Source organism: Malurus melanocephalus, unplaced genomic scaffold (genome assembly GCF_030028575.1).
Source record: "Malurus melanocephalus ecotype Western Australia unplaced genomic scaffold, MMel_1.1 scaffold_220, whole genome shotgun sequence".
NCBI lineage: Eukaryota > Metazoa > Chordata > Aves > Passeriformes > Maluridae > Malurus > Malurus melanocephalus.
In genome coordinates this window covers 1206806-1222908 of record NW_026623452.1, presented here as the reverse complement: position 1 = coordinate 1222908, position 16103 = coordinate 1206806, and the positions used below count along the sequence as shown (strand labels likewise).

The window sequence follows — 16103 nt, the reverse complement described above, 5'->3', positions numbered from 1 at the left end:
GGTGAGTTCCTTTTCTGTGAGTCCAGTGAGAGCACAGTTCGCAGCCTGAGGCGAGGGAGGTTGCCAAAGCACATGGTAGGAGAGGAGAGAAGGGAGAACAGGCTCATTTTTCTCAAGGAGAGCCCACAGCCAGAATGGCTGCAATGACATCCGGAGCTGTAGCCTTAACGGGAATGCAGCTCCTGTGTCAAATGGAGCACAAAGTCACGTGGCAGCCTTTTCTACATTAACATGGGCTCTGTCCCCCAGCCAATTCCCCATGCTCAAATTACAGAAACATCACTGCGCAGAGATTTTTGCTCATCTGTGAAATACCACCTTTGGTCRCTGGTGCACAGTGGGTTATTCCCTGTGCAGGTGCATGTACCAGCACAGATGGCTGTGTCCTGGGAACCAGGCTGGCAGTCCAGCCTTGGTTTCCTTTCTTTTCCTTGCAAACCAGGTATTACATATAATCACTGCAGAGGGGGAAAAAAAATAAAAAAGCAGATCAGAGAAAATACTAGAAATAACAGAAGAGGTGCCCTCAATTTAGGTCAAACTACTGAATATTTGGGCATCTGATGTGTATTTATATATGAGCAAACTGTTAAAAGGCCAGGGATTTATGCTGCCAAAGAAGTGCATTAGCCTGAAATGAGCTTTAGTAAGACCTTGTAACTTTGTGCATATGAATATTCACCACTGAAGTAAATGATACTGCTTTTAAAGTTAGGTACTTAATTTTAGGTGCCTTTCTCAATCAGAGTCCATTGTATCAACTTCTCCACATGACTGTTGCTTGGATTTGGTCACAGAAAGCTTTTATAGGGCTCCAAGGTTAATCTACTCATATCTTTCTTTTCTCCTATCCCCGAAGTGCCGCAATAACTTTAGACTTTCTTTGTAGCTTGTTTTATGTTTTTGTCAGCTCTATTGGTCCTTGAGCTTAAAAATGCTCTCCATGCCTATAATACATGAGGGGTGGAGGGAAGTTTCTGGTGCATTTCATGTCCTGGTATCACCTACAGGTGAACTAAAACGTCATACTTATAAAAATATAAAAAATGGTAAAATATGTATATATCTATAAATCTATATAAGCAGAATCAGTGATGGATGAGTGTGTTTAAATCTTAAAATCATATTTCTTCTAACTTACTGGAAGAGGACTCCCATAATTCAGTGGAGAGTCTCATTCTCATGAATTATTGTCTTCATCATTTGAGGAATATTTCATCCCCTGAAGATGATCTCCAGCCACTGTAACCTGTATTTGGCTTTCAGCTATATTTCTTTATCATCCTTAATGTATATGATCTTGTGCACTTYGGTGCGGAAAATTGGATAGGCCCTGCTTTCTGGTTCCTGGAACTTGTTTATTCAAGAGTGCTATTTGAGTAAACACAGTGCAGCACCATGGCCAGCTTCTATTTTCYCCCTCCTCCTTGTGATCATCACTTGTTTAGTGCAGCAGCATTAGCTGAGGCCCTGAGCAGCAGCGTGTGCATCTTGGGCAGGCAGTGGCTTGGCAGTGCTTTGGGCACAGGGGACGTGCTGGAGAGGAAGCCTTTAGTGTGCCCCCATGCCCACTCGTCAAATCAGTGACAAAGGATGGGTACAGCATGGAGAACAGAACGGCTGAGTTCCCGACCTGGGGCATGTTGCTGGTCACTGTGTCACTTGGGTGACAAAGGGGAGGGCGATTGTCCCCCGTTTGCCCGTTGGCATTAGCGCCTGCAGGTGTGTGGTCACATCTGCTCTGTCCATGGTGCACGGAGCTCAGCYGGGCTGTACAGGGCTGGCAAAGGTTCACACTGGGGGAGCAGATGGGAGAGGATCCGCAGAGTTTGGGATGCTGAGATGTAATATTTTGTTCCTTATTTTGAAAGGCAGGAGTGCGGGTGGATCCTGCAGTTGGCAGGAGCAGTGCCGTGGAGGTGAGCAGGGASCAGGCACACAGCTGAGGCTCTAACTGTGCCATTCACTCCAGGCACTGGGATGGAGGGAGTTCTCAAACTGGCCTGGAGCACATGATTCCCAGCATAAATCCTCCTGTGCTCTAGAGTCATGTCTTCCGATCCTTGCTGTGGAAAATTAGGATAATAATACCTGACCTATCTTCTCTGAGTGTTACTTAATATTTGAATACTGCTTTGATCCCATGGACTRCTGAGGATTATTACTTTATAATCCTTATAATTCTATTATTCCATGAGTGAAGTGATTCAAATAAAATTGRAAGCATCTTTTATGCTGACCCAGAGCCAAAGCAGAAGCAAAATTTTGTATCTGTAGAAAGTAGATGAAACTAAGCTCAGCCACAGAATACTTTGGGGTTTTTGAGTCATCTAGAGTCTGTGAGAATATTTCTTTATGCCAGTGGGCTTTAAATGGGATCAGTAGAGACAGGAAAGCCAGACAAAATGGAGAAAGAGTTGTTAGGGTGCTAATTCCAGTTCTCCAACATGTTTTCACTGTGCCCAGATTTCTTTAAAGCTTCTTGCTGTTTTTTGTATTTGACAATCTCCATGGACATCAGAAGGGAATAATGTAATTCTCACAAAAGTGATGCTATTTTCTGAGCCAGGCATTGCATCTCAGCTCTGAGTCAGCTCCAATTKCACCTCAGTCACATGGTCCTGAGTATGGGCCATAGGCTGTGAAGGTCTGGCTAGGCAGTTCTCATTTCAATTCTTTTTCTTCCCAAGTGTGCACGTCTGAAACTCCTCAGCAATRTTTGTTTCTGTGGAGCGATGGAGCCATTGGAGATGGGTTAGTGGGCAGAGCAAGGATATTTAAAATGGATGATAGATGAAGACCATTACAAAGCTATTACTATCACAAGGAATAACCTTAAATAACTTGAGGATATGCGTGGGTTTGCCAGTGGAGAAATGCCTGAGTGAGTAGAAGACATTAGGGTGGCAGTGACCACGTTCAGGGCACTGTGCTGGCTGTGTGAGGAGGAGCAGGGGAGACCTCAGCACCCTGCGGCTCAGCCTCGCTGTTTGGCTGTAGGKAGACAGCATTGTGTCTTCTTTCAGGCCTGGTTGCTAATTACTAATCATATCCTGTGGCTGAGGTTTTATTATTGCCTAAGGGATAGGTTTTATTATTGCTCTGGGGTCATGTGAAAATCTATGTACAGCCCTGTGGGCAGGGTGTGTGTGTGGGATGTCCTGGGTGCACTGCTGGTCCTGGCAGTGGCTGGTGCAGGCAGCAAATGAGGTGTACAGCCCTTCTTCACTCGTGCCTGTCTGAAAGCTGGGAGAGACCTTCCAGAAAGGATGAGCTCCTTGTTTGGATGGAGCCATGGGCAGCTTCAGGGGCCAACSAGCAGAGTCCCTGCAGGGCCAGCTCGGAATGGCAGATAAAGTGATTTCCAGTTTAGCTGGCTCCTTGCTCCTCCCCCTGACAYGCTGCCTGTTGTCCCACAGCCCTCAGTGCCTCTGAGGAATCAYACAGTGTTTTGCTTCTTAGTAAATATCTTTTAAACTGATTAATTCAAAAAGCACTTTAGTTGACATTTAAAATTTAGAGCCAGATGACTGAGCTGTGAATAATGAATCTTGCCCAGTAGATGGATGGCACGTTACTGTGCAGTTCTCTCCCTCTCAGTCACTGCCAGCTGAAGCATTTTTCTCTTCCACCTGRTTTCCCTCCTCTCTTCCCTCTCTCACCCCCAGAATACACATGGACTATTCAGGAATGCTTTATTTTGAAGAGCATGTGCAGAGAGCAACTTTCAAACCAATCAGACCTAATCAGAGATCCATTTCGCTCCTTCTCCTCAATCCTGACCTGGGGGTTGGTTATTTATGTCTCCAGTCTTTAAAATGGGGTTTCTCTGCCCATCCTCACTCACACTTTAGCCAGCAGCTGTCTCCCAGGGACACAGCAGGGCAGCACAGTGGTCCCCATCATCCGTTTGGACAGGTGTCTGAAACAAGGCCTGTGAATTATGGAAATCTCTCAGTAAAAATGAGGGAGAAGGAGAAAATCCATGTAAATCCTGAGATTGTTCCACATAAAATAAGATTTTATTTTTTAATGAAAGTTGGGATGACATAGCTGGGAATTGGAAGTTTGGAAATGGTTTAGTGGTAGGTATTGGATTGTTAATCATGTTCTTAACACTTATTTACCCTTCCTTAAACTTAAGAGCAACTATTGCTGAAGGTATGTTTTTATTGGGTCTCAAGGTAGCTACACCTTCCTACTGGCCAACTCACTTTGTACTCAAACTAAATAAAAACACATTCTGTGGTGCAGGCAGGTGTGTAAAGCGAGCTGGTGCTGTGAACTGGGAAGAGCCTCAGGTCTGGAAGTAGACACTGGGGTTACATTCAAATAAATCAATATTCTGTGCACATCTCCCAGAGCACTGCAGCACAGAACTGAAATGAAATTTATTGCCACRGGCTGTGGAATGGGCAGAGCTTGTCTGTCCCAAACCTTGCAGGCTGTGATAGCAGGTGCAGATGGGGTGACTGGACTTACCAATCCCTCTAAAGGTGTTGCAGCACATGAGAGAATTGGTTTATATTCAAGMATTAATTGCTAGGGCCTCAGAGGTATAAATAAAGAAATGGTTTCCAATGGCTGAGTAGCTGTTCTGCAGGATTGGTCTTAACCAGCCATGTCAACAGATCACACAGGCCCATGTGCTACAATCCTTAGCTCAGTGCTGCTCTGAGAAATCAGGCTTCTTTTGTGAGAATTTTTTATTCCATTTGTGCTGGAATTCTCAGAGTAACAGTCTCCTAGCGTTAACATAGCATTTTTACTTTTAATCTTTTCTAAAATACAGAAAAAGCAAAGGAAAAAAGACAGATGTTAACTAAAGATCATTTCCAAGATACTGATTTAGCTCTTAGGGCTACCATTCTTTCAGACAAATTGACTCCTCTTTGCAGTTCTCTTGGGTTTTTGAGGTTTTCTATTTTTTTWAATTCTTTCAGGTTTTTTGTCMCCTCTTTCTTTCCCTTAAAAGATGCTTCTTCCCTGGCTGTAAAGCCTTTCCTAACTCCTTAGCTCACAGCTCAAAGGAGGAAGCAGGGGCAGGTGGAGGAATCAATGTCTTTGTGTGCTCAGAATGTGTGATCTCTTGTAAAAGACACTGTACATGTTGGAATTGGTGCTGAGAATGTGGCCTTTGTGTTTGAGAGAGTGATTAGARAGCATGAGCCTTGGTTCAGCACAGAACTGAGGAGTTTACTTAATTTAAGCAACTGCCTAACACCTTTGGTAGCCTAATTACAGCCTGTGCTATGTCAGGGCCTAACACACTTCGATAAGGTGTTTTACAGTATTGTTTTTACAGTTGTCCTTTTTTTTTTTTTCCTTTTCACTTGGAGAGTGCTCCTAGCAAAAAGCTGTATTGCAACATCACATGTTCTGGAAATATGATTAATAAAGAGCTTGCAGGAATTGAATTATCAAGGAAGAAATTGCTTGTATCGATTTACTCTCTCTGTATATATGAAAAAACTTCTCATGTGACACGACTTCTCCTCTCCCCACAATTCCTGGCAGCAAGTAAAATGCAAATTTCTAACAGATGGTATGGAGGCAGTTCAGACTGTGCTGTGGAGTTGATGGCACAGGTTGGGGCTGTAGGAAGACCAAAGGGCTCACTGATAAAAATCAATATATTGCAAATTATGGCCAGGAACTGATTCATCCTTGGGCTGTTACTGCACAGTTACTGACACTGGAAATGCTAAAACCAGTTTTGGAGCATATACTGTCGCTGACAGGTGTGCAACAGCAGTGATGTCCTTTAAAAGTAAAACTGTGATCATAAAGAAAGTTGTTTTTTATTAATCTCCCTTCCCTGGGAGTGACTGTGGGATCCTGTTACACTATGAATAGCACAGTGTAACTGTGGGAAAGCTGCTCAGCAGCACGGGACCATAGCTTGCCAAACCCAGGATGGACCCACTCAAAGTTCCCCTCCTCTCAGGGAATGTGAGGCTGACCTTGGCCTCACAGTGAGAGCTGCAGCAAGCAGAGAATGTTTGCTGTGCAGTTTTGCAGAACCGATCCTGTGAATGATCTCCTCCTTCACTTATTACATAGGAGAGCAGGGTCTGAACTTGRGCTAAATATCCAGGACTGCTTTTTGGACATGCCTGATTGTTTGTCTGCATGCAATCCTGGATGATGATTTAAAGTTATTGTGGCGAATGTAATGGAGGCTCTAAATCTTCATCTTGCTTCTCAACCAAGCCATAAAAATAAGATAATCTGGTTCATCCTATAGCTAAAATGAGTCATATGWATGTATGTGTGTGTATACACTTTACAGGGGTCATTACTGAAATTTCTGCTGTTAACAGGTTCAACAAAATCCCTTCCAAGGGAAATAAGCCAAATAGCTTTGCTCTATCATCATTCCTACAGAGGCAGCCACTGAGTCCCAGCAGGGATGTCAGCATCAACCAATCTGTGTTTTGAGTGAGGCACCAGGAAGCACAGTTTTCAGGGCCAGTATTTCAGGAAAACATATGGCAGTGTCTGCTGCTGATGAAAGGCAATGGTGTAGTCAAGCACTCAGTCAGGACTTTCCCAGTGCACAGACTGAGAGGRATCCAGTCTTCTCCATACCTCTGGGTTCTGGTGCAAAGTGTTTTGTGTTTGTTACTGTAGCCCCAGTAGAAACTTGTTTGTAGCCATCTGCACTCCTGAGCACAGCATGGAAGTCTTAGGTTAACAATACCCAAGTCCACTAGCCAGCCTCAGGAACAGATATGTGAATTTCTACACAAGGAAACAACTAAACACCTACTTCTATTGTGAGCTGTGTTATCATGTTGGATGGAGTTACTACAGGGTGAGCACTGTTGTTCCTGATATCCTGTTAGGATGAGGAATGGACTAGCACTGGAGGAAAAGGGCACTTAGCACTGCTCTGTCTTTACTGTTTGAACTGGCATTGAAGTTGGTTTTGGTGTGCCATCCTGAACTTTGGACACTGCTGTTGCCCTGAACACACTGAGCTTGTCTGTAATGGACTGTTGAAATAGTAGTTGCAAATGGGCCTCTAGAGTTATAGACTAAATTTAAAAGTTACATTAGTTATATTAGTTATCCTGCGATACAGTCATGTTCCTCTGCTTGACRCAATAAATAATTTAGTTTTCTGAGAATCTCTTGATTGTGTTCTTTTGCTAAAACTGGCATTAATGACATGGCTTCTAGTGACAGAGCWTTGTGCCTTCTTTGAGATCCTCAGCAGTCAGGTGACTGCAGGACAGCAGGAACTTTACCATTAAGCCCCTAGCACAGTGCTACCTGATCTAGCAATTTTTCTGTCATCTGGGACCCAGTAGTAGASCAAATTGCCCTTCAGTGTAGAATGACTTTGTTATGCAAGGTAATTATTTTCTTCCTTTCATTTCAAATACTGTTTGTGTTTTTCCAGTCTATACCAGCACAGTGTAGGTGGGATTATAAGCAAGAATCGCCAAAGCACACAAAGTATGGATATCTACACAGTCAGATGTTGCATGGGGGTTCTCATCATTAAAGTACTGTATTAGTAGCTTCCATTATGTTGCTCTCCCGTGGTGAAGCATTCTGGATCAGAAGAAACCTGCTATTTCACATGCACTCCAGCTGTTCCCTTCACCCACCACAGTCAAACCTCATATTTTCTTATTTTTAATGAGTTACGTGTGTGGAAAGCAAACCCATCCCCCCACCCCAAAAAGGAAAAAAAAAAAAAAAAAAAACCCAAAAAAAACAAAAAAAAACCAAGCATAAGGAGATTGTTAGATTGTTTCCTACATGAAGAAGCTGCGTGAGATCACAGAAGGCCCAAGAAAGTTTTTCCCAGCCATGTGAAAGGCAGAGCTTTGAGRCTGACTCATTTCCTTGACCACTGTCCTTACAGACCAATACCAGGGTGGYTGCCTTTGTCCCTGGTGCTTTTGTTTCTGAGAGCACTGTTGATTTCTGCCCTGTTTTCTAGTCTGCTTTTGTTCTTGCTGTTCTGTGTTCTGAGCTCTTTATTATTCTGTTTTGATTTTGGTTTTACTGGCCATCAGGGATGTTTCCCATCTCCTTATGTCTCATCTTAAACATGTGGTTCAGAGCTCTGACTCATGGCCCCAGGATGCCTGGCTGTGGCTTTGATGCATGTCACAGTCCAGGAAACTGAAATCCCAACACAAATCACTGTACAACCCGACACAGCTCTAACATTTGTCATGCARCGAGGAAAAGCCGTGCCCAGCAAAGTCAAAGCAACAAAGAAAACAGCATCCCTTCCTCGGGAGCCCCCCATGACAGCACACAAAGTGCCTGTGTGTGCCCTGCCTGCCTCTGCCCCTCCAGAGGCCCCTCCTGTGTCAGCAGCACACCCACACTGGAGCACTGCAGCTTTTGTACCTGTCTCCTGCCAGTGTGATGCCTCTGCATCCAGCACAGCCTGCCCAGAGAAGGTGTAAATCAGTCCTGTAGAGTGCCCCACCAGTGGGGRTCACTCTGGTGGTCAGAACTTCTTACCTGCTGCTCTGTGGATCCTCTCAGCCCCTGCAGTRGGTGAGGCAGGGCCTTGCAGAGCAGGACTCCTGCTCTGTTTTGAAAGTCTGCTCCATCTACAAAGAACTGACATAACTGTGCCCACAGACCTGACCACCAAGCTGGTCCTAGTGCTTCACATGCCTTGGGACTTCAAGTAGTTGCACAGCAATTTGCAGAAAGCTTGCTGACAATAACAAACACTGGCTGGGCTCTGCAGAGGAATATCCCAAATCTGGGCACACAACCAACACAACACATAAGCTTCTGCTTCTCTTTCTTTGAACCATCTTTCTGCTTCAAATAATCTTCAAAATAAAAAAGGATTCAAAACCTCAATATCAAAGTCATATACCCAGTGGTCATAAAGAACTGCAGAACAAACAAGATTTGTCTCATAGCAGAGCTGAGRGGAGGGAGTGGTGCTGTTGGTTGTCATACTCCTGGGACAGAGTAGGGCCTGAGAAAATGGCCCTGATCTAGYATAGGTTAATCAGAGTGGCATTTTAAGGTCCCTGCCCTCTAGCTATACCTAATGAGCCTTTACAACATTAGTTGCCTCTGTTCTACTTCAGTCCTTACCGCGAGAGAATAATCCAGCCCCTGCAGTATCTTTTGGATGGGTTGAAGTTCTGGTGGTTTGATAGTGGACCACCAGTACTTAAAATCTGAGAACTCTGTATAGTCTGGAGGCCTTTATAGCTGTGCTGAACTACCACTTGTCTAAAATGCTGCCAGAATACATTATTTGTCTCTGGAAGCCATTTGTTTTCATTTACTGTTTTCATTTACTGCAAGTAAAACAGGCCCAGAGTTACAGACAGCTTGGTCTGTGCTGGAGCTGTAATTCTGCTGCACTGGTAAAGGCCATTGTCACTTACAAGTGCCACTGTCACTGACTGTCGTAGCTCAGACAGCTTTTCCAGGGTGGTGGCACAGTATAGGTGCTTGTGTTGCTGATTTTAGGAGCTCTTTAAACACAGAGAGAGCTCTCTTACTGTGAAGATGATTAAAYCCTGAAGTAAGATTGCCTAGAGAGGCTGTAGATTCTCCATCTTCAAATTTTTAAAACYTGACTGGCCACAGTCCTGAGGAACCTGCTGTATTTGACCCTRCTTTGAGCAGGGTACTGGACCAGATCTCCAGAGGTGCCTTCAAATCTCAATCCTTCAGTGATTCCCTGAAATGGAGTTCAGTGCAGACACAGTAGCTTGAGCACTGTTTTTAGCAGAATAACAGAATTCCACTCTGCTCTYATTCCAAGAGGCCTATCAGCAATGTAACTTTAAAATCTGCATTTCCTGGCTTATGAGATCACCCGTGGAGGTAGATTCTCATTTYCTGAAATGATAAGAGCCCAACAGATAAGCAAAGGGCAAGGGCTCACTCAATCTGTTTGTTATATAAGCACATAAATATAACAGTCACTTTTCTTAGCATCAGGTACTTACTCTGTAATTGGTATCACTTAATGTAAAACGTTGTTCTCGAGTTTAAAGGCTGATGTAATTGCAGATTTGCAGACCGTGGTAGCATACTAATGCAGTCACTTCTGTGCAAAGTAAAGCACTTGGTGTGCTGCTCCTGATATGTTAGTGTAAGACTCAGATGTCACAGAAATAGGACCAAACTCTGGATGTAGACAGCTGGCTTAGTATCATGATGGGAGTAAATGCTAAAACAGTCCTAGAGAAAGAAATCCACAGTGCATAAAAATACTTTTTTTTCCCCTAYGTGAATTACAGGTTTTATTCCAGATAGAGAAATTACTGCAGTATTAACCAAAGTACCTGAGTTTTTATACAGGATAGGTARAAAATTTCACTACAAAGAGAATCTCTATAGAGAGTAGGATGCAGAAAAGTTTCAAACTAATCAATGCATTTGGAATATTTGTAACTGTAAGGTACATGTGTCAGGTGCTTGACCCAGCACATGAGCTACAGTTATCGAGCTTGGGGGCAGTATCTGATGTCCCTGAACATGCTCAGCTGTGTCATCCCTGACTCAGACGTGCCGTACCAAGCTTTGGGGCTGCTCCTGCCTCTGTTATATTCAGGAAAATGAGCTACTTTATACAAAAAGCAATCTGATTAATACTGACCCTGCTAGAAGATTAAAATTGCTCCCTCYTCTGAGGTGCTGGCTGTAGTCTCTGGTAGGTTGCAGTTCTCTGCTATTTTACAAAGGTGCATTAAAATCTCATCTTTGTCTATTTTGTACTGAAGAGTGGTGTTTCCAGTTTTGAAGTGTGARAAGAGGAAAGAAATTGCTGTATTTGTTGTAAATGCTCAGCAGAAGAGTGAAAGCTCCTGCTTGGAAATGCAGGCAAGGTCCTCATGAGAGCTGTCCTTTAAAAACTATCCACAGAAAAGCTAATCTGCTCTGGTCTGAATATTAAGATTGTTAGTTTTAGTAAACAAAGAAGGTTTTTATCTGCAGTGATATCTCAACTAAAATGCTCTTGYATGTGCTTGTACCAGAGGTATTTGTAACCTCAGGGTTGTTCAGTGCACAGACAGGACACTTTCCTTCCCTGGAATTGCTTCACCATGTCTCATGTACTCAGATTTACTGGGATATGATCAAAACCAAGATCTCTCCTTATGCCCACACTGTCTTACTGTCACTAGCAGAGACAATCGATCACAGCTCTGAACTTTGTATTTTCCCCTGCCACTAAAATACGGTGCAGTGTGCTGCAACATCTGTGGGTGATTCTGTGCATGCAGGAGTTATATTGATGCTTCTGCAAAACACTAGATTGGGGTCACTTCTGAAGCATTTGGTAATACTTCTGTTGAAGGGAGAAGCAGACTGGTTTGTTTATAGCACAGGCATTTCCTTAACTTAAAATGGATCTTTAGGAGTCTCCATTAGCTGTAAACCCAGGGARCAGGCTGACATGTGGATTCATTAGTGTTCTGCTTATTTATAAGGCAGATTTCAGCCTCTTTTGCACCATGTATTGACAAATCCAGCATTTTGGAGGGTTCCGCCCACTTCTCCCAGTGACCAATGTATTCTTGGGAGCTTTGTGTTTTTAGAAAACTTATCCCATCCACCAGCACAAGTACTTCAAGATGCACAGTACACACCACTCAAGTTATTTCCATGCCTGCAATTTAGCACACTGACAGAGCTCAAATAATGGAAATATTTCTGGATTTTGTTTTCGTGGTGAGGACAAAGAGTGCACCAGAAATGATTTTTCTGCTAAATTGAAATATACCCATCTCAGAAAGTATGGGTTGAATTCATGTGAGGTTTTCTATTGCAATTACATAAAGAAAACACATCTCAGCCTGACTGAGCATAGGTGCATAGCTTTATCAGCAATTAGTTCCACTTGTAGGTTATCTGAACAGCTGTCAGAGATATTGATCAGGACAAAACCTGGTTTGGAATAGTGACATCTGAAACAATTGGTTTTAAACCAGTCAGAAATATAGCTATTGATTGACTCAAGGGGATTSTTCTGGCAGTAGGTGTACAATTTGGCTTTCTCAGGATGCTATGGTATGAACTTTGTAAATAATCTCTAAAGAAATGCAAATGTGATTGAACATCTTTCAGTGAAAATTATGGAGGAGTATTGGAAGCCAGGGTTCTTTTCCTGATTATTTCTCAGCCATCCAAATCTGAAATTGAAAACATTACCTTTAATGCGGAAGATGTAGAAAGAGCCAGAATCAGTCTGGAAAGACCATATGCACATCATATTCCTGGGAATAAGAACTGCCTCAGAACTAGGAGATGGCTAGATCACATTTCAGACACACAGAAATTGAAAGYGGTTTGTGATACTGAGCAGCTGATTGAGAAATCAGGACTGGGATTTGTTCYAGGTCTAGACAAATAGTCATGTGTTGGTGGAAGGGATTTTTTCCCAGGTGTGTTTTCTTCAGGCCTCTGATTATCAGCYTGCATGTGCAGGTTCAGTACAATCCATGTGCCATCCCATGGCATTATACTGAACTTGTACATCAAGAGAAATTTCAGGTAGTAAAATGGTGAACTTAGAATTTTTCAGGATAGTTAAAGAACTCTTCTCTCTCTTTTCTCCCTCTTTGTCAGSCAGTCATTGCAAAAGCACGTAAAGTATTGTAAAGACTCAAGTTCCAGACAATCAATGAATGTACTCAGAGTCATGCGTGGTCTGATGTGCACAATGCAGTTCCATCTCCATCTGCTGAGTTTGGCAGTGGTTTGAAAGATGGCAGTGTAAATGAAATGCTGATGTTGCTTATGTTGCTGTGAATTGAAGGTAGGCAGTTTCTAAATTGATCCTATTTRTAGAGCTAAAGTGAGCTTGAAACAGGGATTGAAATTTACCATTTCCTTTTAACAATCTCTGTTCAAAGACAATTCTGCTTCTTTCCTTTTCCTTCCTCACTTAGGAATAATGCTGAGTCTTGTTGGCCCTGTCTGCCTTGCATCAGATGGCGGTTGTGTACCATGGGCCATCCTGGAGCTTGGGCTTCTGGGTTTGTGGCAAGTGTTGCAAGGTGGTGGAGTTGAGTCTGCTTTGGATGAGAAAGGGTTAAAATCTCTTCCAGCCCTCATGTCATATTTTCTGTGTGTAAAGAAATATGATTCTGTCCGTGAATTGCCAGCTCTTGCCCTCTGTATTCTAGGCTGTTTCTTATTTAAACACTGTTAATCGTTGTTCTTTACGATCATATCAAAGGCCTCTGAAAATGTCAGCCCAGGCTGATATCCCTGCGTCCTCAGTACATGCTCAGTGTGGAACAGCTTACAGCTTTTCATGAACTTGTCTGTTCCTTTTGCATCACTGTCTCTCTTTTGGGAAAGTGAGAAGTGAAATGTGACAATGTAAAGTGGCTCTTCCCAACATCACGCAAACTGTCTGTGACAGAGCTGGGAAAACTGACCCAGAGCATCCTAATCCCAGGCCAGGGCTCCCAGCCCATCTTGCCCTGTTAAAGCACAGGCTGGCAAAAGCCAGATCCCAGATCCCCAGCTTCGTTCACCTCCCGTGCTCTGCCAGCAACCCCTGCCAGGCGGTGCAAGGTGTGCCAGCCCCTCCCAGCGCCGCAGGAACGCTCCTGTTCGGGGGCTGCTCCGGCGGCTCCGGGCGCGGTGATGCCCAGGGGTCACACCCTGCTCCTGCAGAGCCACGTCCCCTGCTGGCCTGACAGAACCCCTCCAGCAAGAGAAAAATCCCCTGACTATATCATAAACAGCTCTTCAGCTGAAGCAGCTAGGGATCTGAGTATGGAAATTTGGCATGGAAATGCTTTTCATTAAACTCGTGTCCCTGAGCATTCGAATGAAAAACTGCCTTTGATCAGCAGGCGGCTTGGAAAGGCTGCCCGCCCCGCGCAGCCCCGCGGGTTGTGCTGCCCGTTCCCATTCCCGTTCCCGGAGCCTCTCCGGGCAGCGCCGTTCCCGTTCCCGGAGCCGTTCCCATTCCCGTTCCCGGAGCCTCTCCGGGCAGCGCCGTTCCCGTTCCCGGAGCCGTTCCCAGAGCCGTTCCCGGAGCCTCTCCGGGCAGGGCCGTTCCTGTTCCCGGAGCCGTTCCCAGAGCCGTTCCCGGAGCCTCTCCGGGCAGCGCCGTTCCTGTTCCCGGAGCCGTTCCCAGAGCCGTTCCCGGAGCCTCTCCGGGCAGGGCCGCCCCGCACTCCCGCGGGCTCTCTCTCAGCCGGGCCGGGCCCAGCGCCGCCATCGCCGGGGCCGCGGCGCCATCTAGGGGCGGCGGCGCGCGGAGCCGCCGTGAGGGGAGCGGGTGTGAGGCGCCTCTGCTGCTGCCCGGGCTTTCCTAACACACCGCCAGGGACGGTCACYCCACCGCCTCCCTGGGATGGCCATTCCAATGTGATCACCCTTTCTGGGAAGAAATTCTGCCGAATGTCCAACCTGAACCTCCAGCACAGCTTAAGGCTGCGTCCTCTCGTCCTGTGCCTCGTTCACTGTGAGCAGAGCCTGACCCCCRCCTGGCTGCAACCTCCTCAGGGAGTTCTCAGAGAGCCATAAGGTCAGAGAGCAKAAAGGTCCCCCGRGCCTCCTTTTCTCCAGGCTAAACACYCCCAGCTCCCTCAGCCGCTCCTCCTAGGACTTGTGCTCCAGACACTTCCCCAGCTCCATTCCCCTCTCTGGTCTTGTTCCAGCACCAGAGTGTCCTTTCTGAACTCAGGRGGCTGGAGCTGGACACAGCACTCGAGGTGTGGCCTCAGCACTGCTCAGCACAGGGGGACAGTCATTGCCCTGGTCCTACTGGCCACACCATTACTGACACAGGTCAGGTGCCATTGGCATTCTTGGCCACCTGGTCATGCCTGGGCTCAYGGTCACCTRCTGTCAACCAGCACCTCCAGGGCCTTTTCCTCTGGGCCGCTTTCCATCCACTCTGTCCCCAGCCTGTAGAGCTGAAGAGGGTAATTGTGACCCAAGTGCAGGATTCAGCACTTCACCTTGTTGAACCTTGTACAATTGGCCTCRGTCCATGGATCCAGCCTGTCCAGATCCCTCTGCAGAGCCGTCCTGTCCTCCAGCAGATCAATGTCCAACCAGCTTGGTGTCATCCGTGAGTTCACGAAGGGTAACCTCTGTTACAGGACATGCTGCTGGCCTCCAAACCTGCCCAGCTGGGAGCACCCAGGAGCAGTTGATGGATGCAGGAAGTGCAGCTGCTGCTTGGGGTAAGCTCACCTCACCCCATGCACCTGGCCCCAGAAAGTTCAGGAGGCTTATCAGAGATTGCTCTTTTTGACATTATCTGTCATATTTTGCAAAAATGCATGGCTAATTTGGGTACATAAAGTACATGGAGGATTGGGTATTGCATCCACCATAGTCAGTCAGGTTAAGCCCAGTGTTGTTGGTTTCAAACTTCCCAACCTGCGCTTTAAAAATCATCAGATGGCTCTAAAACTTCAAATTATTAATGCAGATACACTGGAGTTTTTATCTGCCCTGTGAGTCCTGCAGCCTTTTAGAGATGCCTGGAAAACTCTGAAACCCAGTGAGAAGGTCTGTGGCACTTGAGAGGCTCCAAACCCAGTGTGTCTGTGCCAATCAGCTGGGACCAGCTCTGGTTTGTGGTTAGTCACTGCTCACAGCAGACACGGTGGGGGGACAATTTCAGCTCTGCCCAAATTGAGGGAACATTGAGTTCACTGCAATGCACTGTAGTAGAACTACAACAGGAGCTAGAGGTACTTTTAGAAATACAACCTAAGTTAATTGTGACAGTTGCGTTTTGCAGGCACAAAGAGGACAGGGAATACAGCAGAAGGAAGGAATGCAGGAATAGAGGCAAAGCCCATTCTCTAAGCTGTTGGAAGCTCAGGAAGGTGTTGCACTGCTAAACCTTGCACAGCAAATCTATTTCCCTAACTCGTTCTTGGTGCAGAATTTCAGTAAAGTGGGCTCAAGTGGRTAGGGTTAAGTGTACATGATGTCTTGCTTAGCCTGGTAAATCCACCATATGGAACTGCTAACTGACAAAATAAGCACAGTCAACATAGCATGCTGTGGAGAAAAGCAGTGCGTACCCTGACATTAGCTGATGTCAGAGTTGAAATAGCAGTTTGATTTTCATTCCTTCCCCACTTTAGAAGCTAAAATGTTCA

The 16103-nt window shown here is 45.4% G+C and overlaps 1 protein-coding gene across 1 annotated transcript in view; it reads left to right on the top strand.

The window, feature by feature from the left end:
• Window positions 1-16103, top strand: part of FAM168B (family with sequence similarity 168 member B) — a 109456-nt gene that overhangs the window by 37318 nt on the left and 56035 nt on the right. The window lies entirely within an intron of this gene.